This window comes from Helianthus annuus, chromosome 8, assembly GCF_002127325.2.
Source record: "Helianthus annuus cultivar XRQ/B chromosome 8, HanXRQr2.0-SUNRISE, whole genome shotgun sequence".
In the NCBI taxonomy this organism is placed as follows: Eukaryota; Viridiplantae; Streptophyta; class Magnoliopsida; order Asterales; family Asteraceae; genus Helianthus; species Helianthus annuus.
In genome coordinates, this window is record NC_035440.2 from 47,006,011 (window position 1) to 47,028,190 (window position 22,180).

A 22,180-nucleotide genomic window follows, 5' to 3' on the forward strand; every position below is an offset into this window, starting at 1 on the left:
AAATGGAATGTTAAAATGTGATAAACAGTCTCACTGATGATATGCCAGTAGGTTTTTACACGCTTAGTAGATTGTTTTCGAGATATAAACCTAAATATTAAATACTTACTTATCTCGTGGGGAACATCTCTCAGATATATGGGTAACCCCCGAAATCTTGTATGAAGGGCTTTCTATTTCTGACATACTAGGTCTTTGTACGTGATGATATCTGGGGTATTATACCAGGACTTCTAATTCTGTGGAAGCAATAGCCTAGTCCTCGTATAATACTCTGCACTGCTTTATTCTTAAAGCTCACCCTCAGCATAAAAAATGATGAAACATTGAAAAATGCTAATCATGTGCTGTTGAAGAAAAGATCCCCAAACGGGACACACATAAAGTCGAGCCATCATCTCTTTGTCTGAACGGAAGTTCTAACATGAGCTCTCATGGCCTCGCATTACCCATTTACAGATATCATTAGTGTACATTCATCTGTAAGACTGAATATAGGAGTCTGGATACGGGAGTATATTCTGAGGTGGGTCACGCGAATAAGTTTAAGTCCTTAAAACACTAAATCCGTATTTCGAAACAGTTGAACTTTGTGTGAAAATTTAAGTGGATCAGTATACTTACAATCAAAGTGAATCGTTTAGAACTTGAAGTGTTTAAAGCTCAACGGTACTAGTGATTTATCATAAACTGATATGATCCTCTGACGCAAACTCAAACAAAAATATTGTCTGTAAATATTTCTTTATTGCTTTATATTTCAGAAAACTACAAAAAGATTTTGATTTCTGCTTTATTTTCGACAACCGATGTCTAAGAGTTGAGTTTCAAAATCTAAGTATGCTAATCGTGTTTCTGAAAATAAACAAGTTCATTAAGTTGAAACTTGAAAATTTTAAAATCAAAAACAGTTTGTGATATCTCCAAGGTCATTAATTTGGACTTGGATGATTTACTGTGAGGGATTTGGATTCTTAATTGTTAAAATCAGATTAAAGAGCTATGTTCCAATCTTGGTCGCTTAAATCGTCAAGTCTATGAAGTTGTTGATAGGGGAAGTGGAAATGTTTTAAAAGAGCCAGGTTACTATTCTTGAACAACTGAAAATGCTTTCACTGTAAAAAGATTTTAGCATATGTTGAGAAAGCCAGGTCATCAATCCTGGATGTTCATAATGCTGTTACTTATAAATGTTTGAGATATTGCAGTTGTTATACCAGATTACGATCCCGATAACAGAGTCTAAGGGGGAGTCTGAAGACGAGCTCAACGCAAGGGGGAGCTTGTATCCGGAAAGCCAGGTGTCGATCCCAAAAGTACGAAAGCTTGACGAAAGGGGGAGCCTGAAGGAAGAGTCTATCGAGAGAGAGTGCAACGGAAGCCTGAAGACAGATTCACGAGGATTCTGTTCGAGAAAGAGTGAGTCTATGGTTGCTGATACCGTCAAAGTTTCAAGAAGACTCAAAGAGAGAGAGAGAGAGAAAGACAAGACGCTACGAGATTGACTGCGCCAATATCTAAGGGGGAGTCTGTTAGTGCAGTATGTCTATCACCTCCGTCAATCAGAACCGTAGCAGAATTAGAAGAGAACTAGAATTTATGGTAAGTGATGTAGTTATAAAGGCAAGGTGGCAATCTTGTAAATAAGGAGAAATCCTTATAAGCCTTGGCCTATAAATAGATGCCTTAGGGATTAGAATTAGAACTTTTGGTTCATTTTGGCATTTGAGAGGTTTGGAGGAGCTTGTTCTAGAGAGAGAAAGTCTAGAGAGAGAAAGTTCTCCAAAGTGATTCACGGTATTGTACAACTTTCAGATTTATCAATGAAATCGCGTTAAATTGTACGTTCTAGTGTTCGGTCACGTTCGTATACGGATTCCGCACGTCACACGTTCGGTTCGCAATCGTTTCGGAGTCGAAAAGCGGTCCTAACAGATAGCAAATTGGTGAATCAACTCTTCACAATTTATGTCATCTAAGACTTCGTTCTCGATAGCTATCATCGCCAACCCACTAAGTCTTTCTTGGGACATTGAAGATCGTTTGTAAGATTTCAATAACTTCAACTTTAAAAAACTTCTTTTTGCAGATGCCACAATGACTGGAATAGTCAACAATATTCTATATGCAATGCATGCTTCTGGGGAATAACCGTCTTCTTTCATATACTCCAAAACATCTACATGGCTGCCAAATTTATTGGTTAGTGATTCACGAAATAAATTAAGCTCTGTATAAAGTGCCTCCGCATCAATATCCGATTTTTCTTTAAACCTGAGTGCATTTTCAAGACGATAACAAGACGACTTAAGATCTTCATCTTTAATAACCCTCAACGTACGTGGAAACAAAAAAAAAACCAAATAAACCCTCGTAGCACTTAAATTGGTCAAATCTTTTCTCTAAAGCTACTAGAAGTCTCATCTTTTCTTTTTTTCCTTTTAATCTTACGTTTTTCTATAAATATGGGATCAATATCCATTTCACTAGCAATCTCCGTACCTTCATCAATCTCTTTAGAAAAACCTGTTTCTCTATAATCCTTAAAGTACTCAATCAAATTGTTTATTTCTTGAATAGCAATTTCAAGATGCATATCCTTTGCTTGTAATTTTTTGCTTACAATATTCACTCGGTTTAACACTTCATACCAGATGACAATTGATACGAAAAAAATCAAATCCACTAAGTTGATTTTATGCTAAAGGTAATGCTTCCTCTGCAATTACAGCATCATTATCTGTCTCTCCAACTTGAAGCAAAGCTTCCCGCACATCATTAAGTTGCAATTTGATTGCCTTAACACTCTCAAAACAACTTTCTCAACGAGTTTGAGACAATGACTTTAGACTCCAATTTTTCACATTATCTTTCAAAATTTGCCAATGATTGATAGAATTTGCGAAAATAGTATAAATCCATTGAACGTGTCCAACAAACTCTTTCCTTTAACGCAACTATAAGCCATATCACACAATGTAAGGTCAAGTGAATGGCTACCACGAGGAGTGTAAAATTCTCTTGGATTTTCTTTTAAAAATCTCATTTGGACTCCTTGATGTGACCCTTTTATATTTGCCCCATAGTCATATCCTTGGCCACACATGTCATCAATTTCAAGACCAAGATATTGTAACTTCGCATAATTACATCAAATAGTCCCTTCTCGGTGGTATCATTGGCATTCAAAAACCCAAAAAATGACTCCTCAACAATAACAAAATTAGATGAGAACTTCACATACCTTACTATTATAGTCATCTGTTCTTGGTGACTAGAATCGGAGGTACAATCTAGTATGATTGAATAGTACTTTGCTTCTTTTACGTTCTGAAAGAGTTCTTTTTTTTTTTAATTTCATCAGCAAGCATAACTATTATCTCATTTTGGATCTTATGTCCAAGATATTGCACATGAATATTGTCACTAGTGATCCGCCGAACATGCTCTTTGATAACCGGATCAAACTCTTCCAACATCTCAACTAGACCCAAGAAATTTTCATTACCTGTTAAATACAATCAACAAAAAAAAGTGAACTCAGTTATAACAATTAAGTAAGAACAAGTGGAACTAAAATAAAACAATTTCCATTACCTTTTTCATACAACTTTTCCTTATTTCCACCAAATGGTAAATTTTGCTTAGCAAGAAACTTGACTAGCACACTGATTCTAAAAAGGACTTGTTTCCAATAATCTGTTTCCTTCTTGAATTGCTCATGTTGAAATTTATCAATTGTGTCGTCCGATTTCAATCTTTTACGCATATCAAACCACGTTTTCACATTTATGAGATGATCTAAAGAAACTTCGTGTTCTCTCACTCTACTGGTAGCATGGTACTAATCATCAAAACCTACACCTCCCAATCTACCTTTTGGCGCCCCATTTCTAAACACTTTACAACAAAAACAAAACATCTTATCTAGCTCTTTCGAGTATACTAGCCATTCTCTATCACACTTTTCCAAGTTTGATAATGTTCTTGTATAAATAGTTTCCGAAAATATCTATTAAATTTATCATATGGACCAAACTAAATAGTAGTATCTCTTTTAGGACCTTTCGTGACCAATAGTTAAATCTCATCCGCATTTAGTCCTTCCCGCCTTCTTGGATCAAATATATCAACATGCTCTTCTTGCTGTTGCTCATCAACATGTTCTTGTTCTTTTTTTTCAACATGTTCTTCGTTTTGCTCGTCTTCTACTTCCACACATTCTTACTCTTGTTCAACATCCTCGTGTTCCCGTTCTACTTCAATTACTCTTGTGGTTTTTCCACATCAATTATAGGCAGATTAGGCGCCAAAAACTTTTGTATAACACCCTTTTGAGACTTCAACAATTCTTCAACTCGTTTCCTCTTTTGACGTTTTGCCATCCGGATGCTTGTTTAGGAGCCATTAACGCCTAAATAATCGACAAAGTTTGTATCAAGTTAAGTTAACGCCTAACGATCGACAAAAAAAGATAACAACTGAATTCGACAATTTGATGTTGTGACAACCCTCACGAAACCAGGTATCCGTAAGATTTAATTAATAATTAATTGCTGCTTAATTACTGTGCTTACTTGAAATTACTGATGAACTGCTACTTGATTTATGATACTTGTATATTCCTGCATCATACTCTATTTACCGTCACTACATTATTTACATGCTGAACCTTAGTGACAAACATGATGCACAAAAGCACAGTAGCACTATGAACGGATAACCTAATGAACATGCTGATAAAGCCAGCATCAGGCAGATACTGCCTCTAAGGCCTGTATGAGCCAGAAATATTTTACTACACCCATAGTGAGTGTAGGGATACAAGGGTTGTAGAATTGCGTCTCTAGGAATAAGTTACGATGACTGGATGTGCCTAAAACATACACTGAGCACAAAACACAGCACTTTAATTAACAATTCAGCTTTTAGCTAACTAATAAAGTGCCAAAACATGAGAAAAATATTACTAGACACTTTCCAAAGTGTCGGGAACTCTTTGTGTCACTAAAAATAATAATAACGACACTTTAAAGCTTTGTTAAGCACTTTAACTGATCAGTATCCAACCGAACAACCGGACTTTACCCGGAACATAAAAATATTGCCATCAATATTGTTTTCTTTTTCTGAGCTAGTTAGGGTTCCCGAACACCCTAACACCCTATATAATTAATAACACAAAAAGGGCACCAACTAAATGACTTAAACTATTAACTAGACTAACTATTACCTTTACTCCTCAACTAAACCAACCCCCCTTTTTCCCCTAAATGGCAACCGTCCCTAAGGGGACCTACCTTCACGAATTGGACTAAATTTCCAAAATCCTTATCTAATCTTTCCTTGGATTTTGGAATGTGATATTGTATGTACTAAAAGGAACATGAAGTCCATTGGTCATTAGGATTAGGTTTATAAATAAATATCACCACTTACATTTATCATCATCAAAAAGAAACCCCTTCTCCTTCCTTTCCATAGCTTCGGCCGAACTACTCTCCCCACACACCACCCACTTTCAATTCTTGTTTAAGTATTCTAGGCTCACTACAAGGTGTAACAAGGCGAATCACGGAGAGTGGAGCTTGCGGATCGTCAAGGACCTCACTTCAACGCTTTTAACCACTCGTTTTTCGACTAGTTTCTTCCCTAGCCTCGAGCTAGTAGTAAGTGACTCTAAACGCCTTTTTGATCTATTCTAAAGTGGTTAATAAGAATTTTGACGGTTGAAATTTATGAACATGTATGAACAAAATTTAAAAGTCTACTATAGAAGATAAAAAAAAATGATTAATGGATGAATAATGGTGTAAAACTTATAAGACTTGTTTTGTTATGATTATTTAGTGATGTTTTATGCTAGTGTTAGTCGGATCGTCATCTAACCCGACTAAGTCATGTTCATGAAACATGACCTAGTGTATGTTATAGTGTGAAAAGTGGTTAGATGAAGACCACTACTACTTATAACCATGAACTTGTGTAAAAACAATTTTTCTTACAAAATGGAGTTCTAAACTAGTAGATCTACGGATCTACAAGTGGTATTTTCGAAGGACCAAGTGTAAAATGAAATCATAATTTTAAAGCCGGATCCTTCCTAAACAAAAGTGATTTTTGGGAACACACAAGTGTATAGACACTTGTGTAACAAAAAGTTTTAACAAAAAATTTATTTTTATAAATTTTGGACAAGAAGTTGTAGAAATGTACCTTCTTTAAAAACAAGGTTCTCAAAGAAACCGAGTCTATTTATAAAAGATCCACTAAAAGTAATGGGATTTACTTCATAGTTTTGAAAAACTACAAGTTCATGTAATTTTTGCGATTTACATATTTATTGACTAGTTTGTTGTTCCGAACATTGTTTTGATTGAATGAGAAAATTGTTGGTTTGATTTATAAAAGAAAATGATACGCTTGAAAGCGTGGCCACCTCCCGTTGCAGAGGAAACTCTGGCGAAATTTTTTTCCAAAAACCTAACACTTAGAATTATTTTCACTACAGGTGTTGGAATTATTTTTGACATGTTTTCAAAATATATTTCGCCACGGCTTTATTTACAAAATATCGGAGGTGGGATTTTCACAAAACTAAACGTGAAAAATATATGTTTAGTAAATATATTTTCACCACACTGTTTATGATTATTTTGTGAAAAATACATAAATATTATTTTTAGAGTAAAAATAATATTTACGAACGTTAACAGATCCAAAATAATACGAACGCCTCTACGATAATTATATAAGTTACACCGGTAATTACTATTACCACACGAATGATAAAACGTAACTTACGCATTATATGGAAATATTCATGAACGCGTATTTTATCGACGTATTATTTTTGGGGAAAATTATGTGAAATGGAAATATAATATTTTTGAGAAAAATATTTATATTTTGGAATTAGAAATAAAAATATATTAAGTGAGACTTAATGTTATAATTCGAACGCACATGTATTAAATCCCCCATCCTTGGGAAGGAGATTAACTACCAAGTACATACGAAAAGTAAACCCGAAATAGTTGTCTAACTATTTCCCAAAAACATAAACTATAAAGCTAAGCACGGCCGTCCGACTAATAGAATTAGCACATGTAGGTCGTTGCACAGCTGACTGATTTGAAGTACTTGGTAGAGACGCACCGACAGTGAGTTCATGTCCCCCTTTTCTCTTAACTGTTTTCAGTTTTCTAAACTGCGGGGGTGAAATACATGTTACTATGATTACGAATATTTCTTACATGGTATGGTCAACTACGGAAGGAACTGTTAGGTTATGTGATTGGGTAGGCGAAATCTTAAGAACATTAGTCCTCGTAGTACGATCGAGGGATAGAAGTGATAGGCCTATTTGAGCATAACAAACCCCACCCATGCGCCCTAAGGTTGGACCATGTGGTGACTTTGTCTTAACACCACCCATGCGCCCGCAGGTTGGACCATGTGGTGACCTTGTCGTAACACCACCCATGCGCCCGCAGGTTGGACCATGTGGTGACCTTGTCGTAACACCACCCATGCGCCCGCAGGTTGGACCATGTGGTGACCTTGCCCTATCCCCTCCCATGCGCCCGCAGGTTGGACCATGTGGTTACACATTAACTGATATGTTTCCTTATTTGCTTTCATACCAGAGTTTACAAAATATTCACACTTACAATGATCATAAAGGTTTATTCGCGCGCACATACTAAACACGTGAACTCGCTCAACATTATTGTTGATTTTTCAACTTACATGTATTTCAGGGAATTAAAAGATCTGGCACGGTATGGTACGTTTTCCCGCTGCACTAGTTTCCGAGGTCATCCAGGGTTTAGGGAATGTGACTCTTTCCTGCGCAAGTCCCAGTCCTTAAACTGTGTTTATGGTATATTTAAGTTTGTAATGTTGTTGAACAAGGTTGTGGTTGTTAGGGCGTATTTCCGTTAAAACAATGGTATTGTATTTGGTTTTCAAAACTTAATGGATGATTTTGCATGTTTTTAATTCATATAGCTATGTTATGATTAAGCTATGGTATCGAGAAGTCACCCCAAATTAACCACGCTTCCGCAAAGCCAGCGTGTGACAGCTTGGTATCAGAGCTCTGATCATAGCGAACTAGAATTCTTTCTCGAGTCTAGACTATGATCACTAGGGCTCTCACGAAAACATTTTTACTGCATACCACTTAAGTCCAGATCCAAAACCTTTTTATAGACAAATGTTGAGCACATTTTAATTATTATTTATAGGCTCAGTCTTGAAGGCTGAGGCTCGGTCTTGGAGGCCGAGGCTCGGTCTGGGAGATCGAGGTAGTTGGCTAGTGGGACTAGGAGAATTGGCTAGTGGGACTAGGAAGAGCAGTCTGAGAGGCTGGGAGGCTAGTGGGACTAGGAGAATTGGCTAGTGGGACTAGGAAGAGCAGTCTGAGAGGCTGGGAAGCTAGTGGGACTAGGAGAATTATTTGATTACTTATTGCTGACTAACATGTTTATATGTTGATGTGATTGATTGTTATACGTATATGTGTTTTTGTTACAAACGTCATGCTTTCATCATGTACAAGAAAGATGGACACTACGAATCCCATGGCCATAGCATCAGACGACATAGTTCATCGGAGCACGAGGTGCACATTTCCGATACTACCGGCACAGACAATGACGACATTCAGCCCTTTGCGCTGCCTGAAGTCGTAGCAGAGCCTACTGATGGCCATCTTGTTGGGATTTTGCCACTCGCGGTGATCCCTGCTCCTGTGCCCCTTGCCGCTTATCCTGTTGTTGATATGCCCCCCCCCCCCGACGTGGCCTCTGACGGCGATAACGATCTACTAGAGGAGGACCCATTTGAGGGCGAGGCCCTATTGCTGCTGGTATTAGCCTACTGCTTGCGGACGCTCCTGCAGGGGAAACTCATGCCCATTCCCCTGTCCCAGACTCATTTGAGTTTCCGACATCCGCATTTTCGCATATACAGGGAGTGCAGCACCATTCACACAACGTCGACCCTGATACGGCATCATCGGCTGCACCGGTTCCCGCACACCGCTTTGAGTTTGATCACAGTATTGAGGGTGATCCTGTTCTTCCATCTGGTTTTGATCCAGACCATGACCTTGAGTTTATACGCTTAGGCCAGCCCTTGGAGGATCCTGTAACCCCTTGTGATGGTTGATCCAGCTGATTTTAAGATGAAGTTTATTGATCCGGAGCCAGCCGCGGCCCTTGAGCCAGGCGTTGCTCCTAACACCGCATTGGAGCATGACCTTGTTCATACCGATGCACCTGCTGTTGCTCCTTGATTGATCATCTGCTTGGACGAGAGAAAATTTGGGGTAACTGTGCAAGACAATTTATTATTACGGGGGCCCACGTAATAACGACTTGTAGTGCACAGAAATCCTGGTGGACTCTGCGGGTCAAGCTAATGAAAACCAATGTAGCAGGAAATAACTCGAACACGAATGACCAAGGCGATGAAGCCTCGAGTTCATTCTATTTCTAGCAACAAGCCAAATTGGCAAGCCTATGTGAAGGCTCAGAAAAATTTATTTCCCCACCCATACATTGTGTAAAATTGGGTGAGTACATGATGGCTTATGGTGCTATGTATCTCATAGACAATTGGAAAGTTGTCTAACCCACTTCATACCATTTCGGCAGAAGAGAATGCCACCCAGGCGTGACACAAACACCAGTATGTTGCCAAGGATAGAAGCCGAGCTGCAAAAACGCAACTCACAGGCAATTGCACGACATGAAGCTCTCTGCTTTTTGCACAGCAATGGCACCACTGGAAACAACCCCCCCCCCACTGGCTGCACCTATAAGCAGTCCCTGAACTGCAAGTCTTTGAACCTTGACGAAACGGGAGGCGTCGTGGCATTTGTTCGTTGGTCCGAAAAGACCGACTCCATTCTAAGAATGAGTAACTGTTCGCCCCAACAGAGTGTTACCTATATCTCAGGGTTATTTCTAGATGGCACACTTTCATAATGGAACCTCCAGGTTCAGACCCTGGGTACAAAATACTTCTAATACACTGAGCTGGGACGAGCTCAAAGGAATGATGGAGAAGAAGTACAAATTCTAGGGCTGGAAACCAGAAGCGTGAGATAGAGTTCCGGAATTGAAAATGGACGGACCAGAGATTCCTGAATGCATCCAGCAATCTCACGACTTGTCTAGGGTCGTCCCCTACTTAGTCAAACCGGAGTTCAAAAGGATTGAACGATTCATTTGGGGACTTTCACCCCAGATCAGGGACATGGCTACTATCTCGAAGCCCTCAACCATTATAGAGGTTATCAATATGGGTGATTGATTTATAACATGAGATGTTATGTGATTGATTTATAACATGAGATGTTATGTGATTGATTTATTTATAACATGAGATGTGATGTGTTGATATTGTTGTATACTTACGTACACTTTACTTACTATGACCTGACCCATATGATCATCATTTAGAAGATGCCTCGAAGACGGGATGTATGCATACCCACCAACGAGGCGGAACTTCAGGGAATCATTGCTGCAGTCATCGCACAATACGAGGCCCATCACTCCGAGCGCAACGGAGGTACCTCAGGAAATAACCCATCCAACGGCTGCACCTACAAGCAGTTCTTAGGCTGCCATCCCCTACATTTCGATGGCACTGGGGGTGCCGTATCCTTCGTACGCTGGATTGAAAAGACGGACACTGTTTTGCGTGCGAGCAAATGCGCCCCAAGAGATCAGGTCACGTACATTTCCGGGCTGTTCCGAGATGGGGCTCTGTCATGGTGGAAACTTCAGGTTCAGACAATGGGCGAGGCTGCCGCGTATGCTCTATCATGGGACGAGCTGAAAGAGCTAATGCATAAAAAGTACTGTTCGAGAACAGAAAGCCAGAAGGTAGAAACTGAGTTCTGGAACTTGAAGATGGAAGGTCCAAAAATAGCTGAGTATGTGGAGAAGTTCCAAGTTCTATCGCGTATCGTTCCTTACATGGTAGATCCGGAGTTTAAGAGGATTGAGCGTTTCATTTGGGGATTGGCACCCCAAATCATGAGCATGGTAACGGCATCAAAGCCTGCAACAATCACTGAGGCCATCAATCTAAGTGTAGCCCTGACGGAAGAGGCAATCAGGATGAACAAATTTTCAACCTCTGGGGAGAAGAAGGAGACTCATGTAGAGTCATCTGGGAACAACAAGAGGAAGTTGGCGAATTTCAAACAGGGTACCCAGTCGAGTAGCGACGACAAGGCCAAAAAGAGAAAAGAGTACACGGGTATCCTACCAAAGTGCGACAACTGTCGACGTCACCATAACGGGCGGTGTAGATATGGAAAATGTGGTACCTGTGGCAAGGTGGGACATGTCAAGGAAACGTGTCGGCAAGGTACTAAACATGGAAATAGAGGTCAAGATGGTAACGGAAATCGCGGAGGAAATAACAACCACGACAACTATCAAAGCAGGGATGGTGACGATCAAGGCTGTGGCCAAGCATGTTTTAATTGTGGTGATGTGGGGCATTTCAGGAAGTATTGCCCTAAGAACACTCAGGCACGTGGATGAAAGCTCAACAGCGGGGATAGAATCCAAGCGTGGATATCGGTACGTCTCATAATAGTCAATGTTACGCTCTATTTGACAGTATTGTCAAATTGTAGCCTCAGAAAATTTAGTTGTTTTAGTAGCAAGTAACCTAGATACCCGGTTCTCGATAGAACAAGCCTAACGGAAGCTTCGATGTGATAATTGGGATGGACTGGTTGTCGAACAACCCAGCGGAGATTGTCATCCACACCCCGACGACGAACGGAGAAATGATTGTGATTCATGGAGCAGGATACGCTCCTACGGATTATCAGGCAAAGAAGACACAAAAATCTTCGCACAAAGGATGTGTTGCATTCTTGGCTCACGTCGTGGAAAAAGAAGCCGAAGAACCAAAACCCGAAGATATCCCTGTGATTGGAGAATACCCCGAAGTCTCCTCAACGATTAGTCGAATCCCGCGTTAATTTAATCCCAGGCGCTACACCCATAGTCAATGCATCGTAGCGACTTACATTTTTGGAGATGCAAGGATTGACAGAGAAGCTTTAGCAATGGATAGAGAAGGAAGATAACAGACCAAAATTCCCTTTTGGGGTAACCCCATTACTACTCGTCAAAAAGAAGGATGATGATTTTCAAATAGACATCATCTACCGGTAGCTGAACAAGCTGACGATCAAGAATAGATACCCTCTGCCAAGAATTGATGATCTGTTCGATCACCTGCAAGGTTCAAGCTTTTACCCAAAGATCGACTTGCGATCTGGATACCATCAGTTAAGGATACAAGAGGAGAGTATCCCAAAGACAGCTTTCAGAACTCGTTATGGGCACTACGAGTTTCTGGTTATGCCGTTTGGGTAGACAAACGCACCTGCAGTATTCATGGATCTAATGAATCAAGTTTGTAAGCCGTACTTGGATAAGTTCGTGATTGTATTCGTCTATGATATTTTGATTTATTCAAGGACAAAGGCTGAGCATGAGCAGCATTTAAGAGCCATTCTGGAGCTGCTAAAGAAGGAACAGTTGTATGCCAAGTTCTCTAAGTACGAGTTTTGGCTACGAGAAGTGCAAACCCTTGGGCACGTGGTACATGGAGATGGAATCCACGTGGATCCAACCAAGATCGAGGCGATCAAGGATTGGGAAATGCCAAAGACGCCAACCGAGATTCGGCAATTCTTGGGTTTGGCTGGCTATTACCGAAGGTTCATTGAGAATTTTTCCAAGATCGCTCAACCATTGACGCTCCTCACGCAGAAGGACAAGAAGTTTGATTGGGGAATCAAACAGGAAGAAGCGTTTCAGATATTGAAAGATAAGCTTTGCAACGCGCCAATCTTAGCACTACCAGAAGGTACAGATGATTTTGTGCTATACTGCGACGCTTCGCGTCAAGGATTGGGTTGTGTGTTGATGCAACGCCAAAAGGTTATTGCTTACGCATCGCGTCAGTTGAAAGTGCATGAAAAGAACTATACCACACACGATTTGGAGCTTGGCGCAGTGGTTTTTGCCTTAAAGATCTGGAGACACTACCTTTATGGTACGAAGTGCACAATCCTCACAGATCACAAGAGCCTCCAGCACATATTCAACCAGAAGGAGTTGAATATGAGGCAAAGACGATGGGTTGAACTGTTGAATGATTACGACTGCGGGATAAAATATCATCCAGGGAAGGCGAATGTGGTCGCCGATGCCCTAAGTCGAAAAGAGAGGATCAAGCCCATAAGGGTTAGGGCTTTAGAGATGGTTATTCGAACCGATTTTCCTCTGCGCATTCGTGCCGCGCAGAGAGAAGCTCTCAAGGAGAGAAACCTTGAAGAAGAGTATCTCCGTGGGATGGAGAAGTTATTGATACCAAACAAGGAAGGAACGTTGTGTTTTGAGAAAAGGATTTGGGTTCCTTTGTTTGGAGGTTTAAGGAAGGTTATTTTCGATGAAGCTCACAAGTCGCGGTACTCTATCCACCCTGGAGCGGATAAGATGTACCAGGATCTTAAGGATTATTATTGGTGGCCTAGGATGAAAGACGATGTGGCTGTTTATGTGAGCAAATGTTTAACTTGCGCTAAGGTTAAAGCGGAATACCAGAAGCCTTCAGGACTTCTGCAGCAACCCGAGATTCCCAAGTGGAAGTGGGAACAAATCTCCATGGATTTTATTACGAAATTGCCAAGAACGCCAAAAGGCCATGACACTATTTGGGTAATAGTGGATCGATTGACGAAGTCAGCACACTTCTTGCCTATCCGAGAAAAGGATAATACGAGCAAATTGGCTGAAATTTACATGAGAGAGATTGTTACACGCCATGGAGTACCTCTCTCGATTATCTCCGATAGAGACGGAAGATTCGTATCAAGGATATGGCAATCCTTCCAAGAAGCTTTTGGCTCGAAGTTGAATATGAGCACCGCGTTTCACCCGCAGACCGACGGTCAAAGCGAGCGGACGATACAGACTTTGGAAGATATGCTGAGAGCATGTGTTATGGATTTGGGCGGTAGCTGGGATAAGCATTTGCCTCTGGATGAGTTTTCATACAACAACAGCTACCATACCAGTATTGGTGCCGCGCCATTCGAAGCTTTATATGGGCGCAAATGCAGATCACCGCTCTGTTGGTCTGACACCGGTGATAGACAGTTGGTTGGTCCTGATGTAGTCCAGGAAACCACCGACAAGATTGCACAGATACGAGATCGCATCAGTGCGGCTCGTGACCGACAGAAAGCCCACGCGGATCGAAGTAGGAAACCTCTAGAGTTTGAGGTTGGTGATATGGTTTTGTTGAAGGTATCACCCTGGAAGGGTGTGGCACGCTTTGGGAAGCGTGGAAAGTTGAATCCGCGATATATTGGTCCGTTCAGGATTTTGGAAAGAATTGGGACCATAGCATACAAGTTGGACCAACCTGCCGAACTGAATGGAGTTCACGATACATTTCATGTATCCAATCTGAAGAAAAGTCCAACACAAGATACCGTTGTCATTCCTACCGACGAAATTCATGTTGACGACACGCTCCACTTCGTTGAAGAACCCGTTGAGGTCACGGATTGGAAGGTGAACAAGACCCGCCGGAGCAGTGTCAAGCTCGTCAAAGTTCGTTGGAATGCCCGCCATGGTCCTGAATACACCTGGGAGCGTGAGGACCGAATGAAAGAGAAATACCCCCATCTATTTCCCAAGAACCCTGCTTCTACAGGCAGAACTTAAATTTCGGGACGAAATTTTTCTAACGGGGGGAGAATGTGACAACCCTCACGAAACCAGGTATCCGTACGATTTAATTAATAATTAATTGCTGCTTAATTACTGTGCTTACTTGAAATTACTGATGAACTGCTACTTGATTTCTAATACTTGTATATTCCTGCATCATACTCTATTTACCGTCACTACATTATTTACATGCTGAACCTTAGTGACAAACATGATGCACAAAAGCACAGTAGCACTATGAACGGATAACCTATTGAACATGCTGATAAAGCCAGCATCAGGCAGATACTGCCTCTAAGGCCTGTATGAGCCAGAAATATTTTACTACACCCATAGTGAGTGTAGGGATACAAGGGTTGTAGAATTGCGTCTCTAGGAATAAGTTACGATGACTGGATGTGCCTAAAACATACACTGAGCACAAAACACAGTACTTTAATTAACAATTCAGCTTTTAGCTAACTAATAAAGTGCCAAAACATGAGAAAAATATTACTAGACACTTTCCAAAGTGTCGGGAACTCTTTGTGTCACTAAAAATAATAATAACGACACTTTAAAGCTTTGTTAAACACTTTAACTGATCAGTATCCAACCGAACAACCGGACTTTACCCGGAACATAAAAATATTGCCATCAATATTGTTTTCTTTTTCTGAGCTAGTTAGGGTTCCCGAACACCCTAACACCCTATATAATTAATAACACAAAAAGGGCAACAACTAAATGACTTAAACTATTAACTAGACTAACTATTACCTTTACTCCTCAACTAAACCAACCCCCCCTTTCCCCTAAATGGCAACCGTCCCTAAGGGGACCTACCTTCACGAATTGGACTAAATTTCCAAAGTCCTTATCTAATCTTTCCTTGGATTTTGGAATGTGATATTGTATGTACTAAAAGGAACATGAAGTCCATTGGTCATTAGGATTAGGTTTATAAATAAATATCACCACTTACATTTATCATCATAAAAAAGAAACCCCTTCTCCTTCCTTTCCATAGCTTCGGCCGAACTACTCTCCCCACACACCACCCACTTTCAATTCTTGTTTAAGTATTCTAAGCTCACTACAAGGTGTAACAAGGCGAATCACGGAGAGTGGAGCTTGCGGATCGTCAAGGACCTCACCTCAACGCTTTTAACCACTCGTTTTTCGACTAGTTTCTTCGCTAGCCTCGAGCTAGTAGTAAGTGACTCTAAACGCCTTTTTGATCTATTCTAAAGTGGTTAATAAGAATTTTGACGGTTGAAATTTATGAACATGTATGAACAAAATTTAAAAGTCTACTATAGAAGATAAAAAAAAAATGATTAATGGATGAATAATGGTGTAAAACTTATAAGACTTGTTTTGTTATGATTATTTAGTGATGTTTTATGCTAGTGTTAGTCGGATCGTCATCTAACCCGACTAAGTCATGTTCATGAAACATGACCTAGTGTATGTTATAGTGTGAAAAGTGGTTAGATGAAGACCACTACTACTTATAACCATGAACTTGTGTAAAAACAATTTTTCTTACAAAATGGAGTTCTAAACTAGTAGATCTACGGATCTACAAGTGGTATTTTCGAAGGACCAAGTGTAAAATGAAATCATAATTTTAAAGCCGGATCCTTCCTAAACAAAAGTGATTTTTGGGAACACACAAGTGTATAGACACTTGTGTAACAAAAAGTTTTAACAAAAAATTTATTTTTATAAATTTTGGACAAGAAGTTGTAGAAATGTACCTTCTTTAAAAACAAGGTTCTCAAAGAAACCGAGTCTATTTATAAAAGATCCACTAAAAGTAATGGGATTTACTTCATAGTTTTGAAAAACAACAAGTTCATGTAATTTTTGCGATTTACATATTTATTGACTAGTTTGTTGTTCCGAACATTGTGTTGACTGAATGAGAAAATTGTTGGTTTGATTTATAAAAGAAAATGATACGCTTGAAAGCGTGGCCACCTCCCGTTGCAGAGGAAAAACTCTGGCGAAATTTTTTCCAAAAACCTAACACTTAGAATTATTTTCACTACAGGTGTTGGAATTATTTTTGACATGTTTTCAAAATATATTTCGCCACGACTTTATTTACAAAATATCGGAGGTGGGATTTTCACAAAACTAAACGTGAAAAATATATGTTTAGTAAATATATTTTCACCACACTGTTTATGATTATTTTGTGAAAAATACATAAATATTATTTTTAGAGTAAAAATAATATTTACGAACGTTAACAAATCCAAAATAATACGAACGCCTCTACGATAATTATATAAGTTACACCGGTAATTACTATTACCACACGAATGATAAAACGTAACTTACGCATTATACGGAAATATTCATGAACGCGTATTTTATCGACGTATTATTTTTGGGGAAAATTATGTGAAATGGAAATATAATATTTTTGAGAAAAATATTTATATTTTGGAATTAGAAATAAAAATATATTAAGTGAGACTTAATGTTATAATTCGAACGCACATGTATTAAATCCCCCATCCTTGGGAGGAGATTAACTACCAAGTACATACGAAAAGTAAACCCGAAATAGTTGTCTAACTATTTCCCAAAAACTTAAACTATAAAGCTAAGCACGGCCGTCCGACTAATAGAATTAGCACATGTAGGTCGTTGCACAGCTGACTGATTTGGAGTACTTGGTAGAGACGCACCGACAGTGAGTTCATGTCCCCCTTTTCTCTTAACTGTTTTCAGTTTTCTAAACTGCGGGGGTGAAATACATGTTACTATGATTACGAATATTTCTTACATGGTATGGTCAGCTACGGAAGGAACTGTTAGGTTATGTGATTGGGTAGGCGAAATCTTAAGAACATTAGTCCTCGTAGTACGATCGAGGGATAGAAGTGATAGGCCTATTTGAGCATAACAAACCCCACCCATGCGCCCTAAGGTTGGACCATGTGGTGACTTTGTCTTAACACCACCCATGCGCCCGCAGGTTGGACCATGTGGTGACCTTGTCGTAACACCACCCATGCGCCCGCAGGTTGGACCATGTGGTGACCTTGTCGTAACACCACCCATGCGCCCGCAGGTTGGACCATGTGATGACCTTGCTCTATCCCCTCCCATGCGCCCGCAGGTTGGACCATGTGGTTACACATTAACTGATATGTTTCCTTATTTGCTTTCATACCAGAGTTTACAAAATATTCACACTTACAAAGATCATAAAGGTTTATTCACGCGCACATACTAAACACGTGAACTCGCTCAACATTATTGTTGATTTTTCAACTTACATGTATTTCAGGGAATTAAAAGATCTGGCATGGTATGGCACGTTTTCCCGCTGCACTAGTTTCCGAGGTCATCCAGGGTTCAGGGAATGTGACTCTTTTCTGGACAAGTCACAGTCCTTAAACTGTGTTTATGCTATATTTAAGTTTGTAATGTTGTTGAACAAGGTTGTGGTTGTTAGGGCGTATTTCCGTTAAAACAATGGTATTGTATTTGGTTTTCAAAACTTAATGGATGATTTTGCATGTTTTTAATTCATATAGCTATGTTATGATTAAGCTATGGTATCGAGAAGTCACCCCAAATTAACTACGCTTCCGCAAAGCCAGGGTGTGACAGATGTTTACCTGAATACGTGAACTGTTCTGTGATCGAACCGTGGACTGATGAAATCGAACAAAAAATGCCTGATGAAAAAATGCCTGATGAAATCGAATGCCTGTGGAGTGTGGCTGCGGCTGCGTGACTGATGAAATCGAACTGTGATGATGAAATAGAGCAAAAAGTGCAGAATGATGATGAAATCAATCTCTCCTATCCTGCGATTGGTTAATCTGACGTTCCGATATCCAGGGCACTAGTTGCCGCCCAATGGAGTGTTTGTATTTATTAGTTTTTAAAATTATTCGGGTATTGGGCTCAATAACCTAACGGGCTAACTAATTTAAACCATATGTTTTTTTTTGTAAGTGGGCCTATGTTAATATTTGTTTGGCTATACCCTGTTAAATTTTTTTACATATATAATATCGGATTTTTTTTTAAATTACGTGCCCTACGAAATCATGGGCCCTTGCCGGCGCTCCTCCCCGCCCACCTTCAGGGCCAACCCTAGTTGTAGAAATTCCAAAACGAGGTCATTTTTCTGCCGACAAAGTCGTCTAAGGAGCTTTTATTTGATGTGATTCTTAGTTTCTCTTTCTTGTGGTATACGAATAGTAATAGAACATAAAACATAGATGAGACACTTGGCTTAAAGATCCCATTCTTTGTGTGTATTTTTTTCTCACTAAAGCGATTTCTCATTCGACTTAGGGTATATTAAACAAATTCCTATGATGTTCTAAACAAATTACAAGCATCTACATATAGTAGCACTACTCTTGAGTTGTGTTTCCATTGAGGGTATGTGTGTATGTACATATACCTATGCACGTCAATCTATTTCACGTGAAGGGATCAATATCTTGTATAGGAAGCTTGTAGATGCTATCAACACCATTAGGGGGTGGGGGTGCCTCATGATGTATCGTGGTTCGTGGGTGACAACGCGTGGAACATCGCCGCCGGTCCTTGTGACCACGCGTGCTGGTGACCACGCGTTATGGTGACTACGCGTTGAAAGTTACAGTTGACAGGGTTGGGTTACCGTTGGGGGTGTTTAAAAATAAAAAAAAAATTAAACACTATATATATACCATCCACACAGATACATATTTCACCCACACAAATACATAACTTTATACCACTTTCTTGCATAAAGATGGAATTTCCAACCGACTCGTTTCCGTTAGACAACGATAGCTCTTCGTCTACCGACGATGACACACTTGATTTTTTTGAGAAGGCGTATAACGAACTTGAAGGTTTGGGCTGCCCAAAGAAGAAAAAGGTGAATCGTGATCGTATACATATCAACGAAGTGTTAGTGAATGATTATTTTGTGGAGAATCCGGTCTAAAATGCCGAAACGTTTAGGAATCTGTTTCGTTTACCGAAACATTTATTTTTAAAGATTGTAGCAGGCATCAAAGCAAGGGAAGAATGATTTCAAGAAAGTTACGACGGGAGGGCAAACAAAGTTTCACGCCGATACAAAAATGCACATCCGCCATTCGCCAACTAGCGACAGGTAAACCCTCCCGATCAGTTTGATGAATACTTAGCTATGTCGACTAGAACTTCACGTGAATGTTTGCAATTCTTTTGTAACGTGATCATTAAATTGTATGTCAATGAGTTTCTATGTAAACCGACGAGACACGACATCACACGTATTTACGGCGCGCATGAGGCTAGATGACATTTTTCAGGGATGCTCGGTAGCATCGATTGTACACATATCAAATGGAGAAATTGTCCAAGAGAGTTGCGAGGGGTGTATGTTAGGGGTGAGGTCAGAAGACTGACCATCATATTTGATGCGGCGACGTCTAATGATTTATGGTTTTGGCATTCATATTTTGGTGTTCCTAGTTCAAACAACGACATCAATGTTTTGTACACATCGCCGTTGTTTCTAAGCATAACAGATGGTACCGCACCATTCATTCCATCTTTTGTTAACGAAAGATATTACAGACGAGGCTATGTTTTTGTGGATGGTATCTACCCATCATGGTCTATTTTTGTGAAAGCTTTTTCATTTCCTGTCGAGATTAAAGAAAAGAGGTTCAAGACGTTGCAAGAATCGGCAAGAAAAGATGTTGAGAGGGCATTTGGTGTTTTAAAGGGTAGATGAGTCATACTAAACCGATCGGTTCATGCAATGAATAAAAAAACAATCCATAGGATAGTATATGCATGTATCACATTGCACCATATGCTAATAAAAGAAGATGGACATGCAATATCTTCAGATTGGGTGCCGGATCCTCCTATTCAAGTTCCCGTTCCCGAAATTGTCCAACAAGACTTGCGCATTGAAGAAATTCACTTTCGGTTGAGATATGACTTAATTGAACTTGTAGGTTCTCTAGGTTTGGAATTTCCGGATTCGGATGAGGAGTAGGTTTTCTTTATGTATCTTTTTATTTTTATATGTTTTTTTTAAGTTTGCCTAATCTCAAATAAGCATGCACCCCTTTTGTTTTTTTGGGTAATAGGCAAAAGTTACAAGCAAATTACTTGGCACAATTCAATTAGATGGGGGGAAACTTTGCCTAAAGAGATTAGGCATACATAGGGCTGTCATATCATGTATACCCGTACACGATAAGACACGACACGATAAGACACGATACACGAAACCCCATACACGAACACGACACGATAACTTATCGTGTCCTTTTTTTCAAACAAGAACACGAACACGAACACGACACGATATACACGAAAATTACCTGTTAATACCTGTTAACACGTCTGTTCGACTGTTATACACGAAAATTACCTGTTAATATCTGTTAACACGAAGAAAAACACGAACACGACATGCTATCTGAGAGTTACAGAGGGAGTTTAGCGTTTTATTTTTTTTGAATTGAATGGGGAATGAAATTAGAAAGGAATTAAGGAAACCACACGCACATGGCTGATGAGTTTTACTTAATTTAATTTCTTATGGTGTGCTAACGAGTATTAACATGTAAACAGGTATTCAACCTGTTTATACACGAAAATTAACAGGTAATCTCGTGTCTACCTGTTTGGTACACGATACCTGTTAACTTCGTGTAGGTTCGTGTTATGTATTCGTGTATTCGTGTAAAATTTCCAGCCCTAGGCATACACTCCCTCATCCTTATTCGTAACCGTAGTTAATATTGGTCCATTTATTCAAACATAGTGTGTTGAGTCGAAGCTAATATAGGAGAGAGAACCAACTTCTAACTATTTAATGACCAACAAACACAATACACCCTTAAAAAAGAACAACTCGTGTCAAACTTTATAACAAACACACGGTGTACCAAGGTTTGTAGAATTTTTTAGGCCATTAGACCCTTAGGTGGTGTTTATTTTTCTAAAAAAGATATGCGCAGGCTCTTTTGTCTGCGTTGTGCAAACTAAACGAAGACATTGCCAGATACAGACATTGCCAAATTCGTATAGTTTATACACACATGGAATGTTGAAAGTTGAGGGTTCTTAATTCTATAGGTTTTATATTATACTCTTAGCCACACATATTAATAAACAAAAAGATTTTATTTAAATAAAAGTAAATAAATAAATTATTCAAAATATAAGTTTGTTACAAGAGATAATAAAATCTTCAAAATATCAGTTTATTACATGAAATATTTAGGTAATGTTACTTAAAAGTCAAAATATAAATCATTAAAATAAGTTTTAATGAAAAGAAAACAACCTAAATGATTCGATTTTGAATAAGAAATATATTTATCATCATTTATTAATTAGACTAGGGGTATAAAAACGTTCGCGCG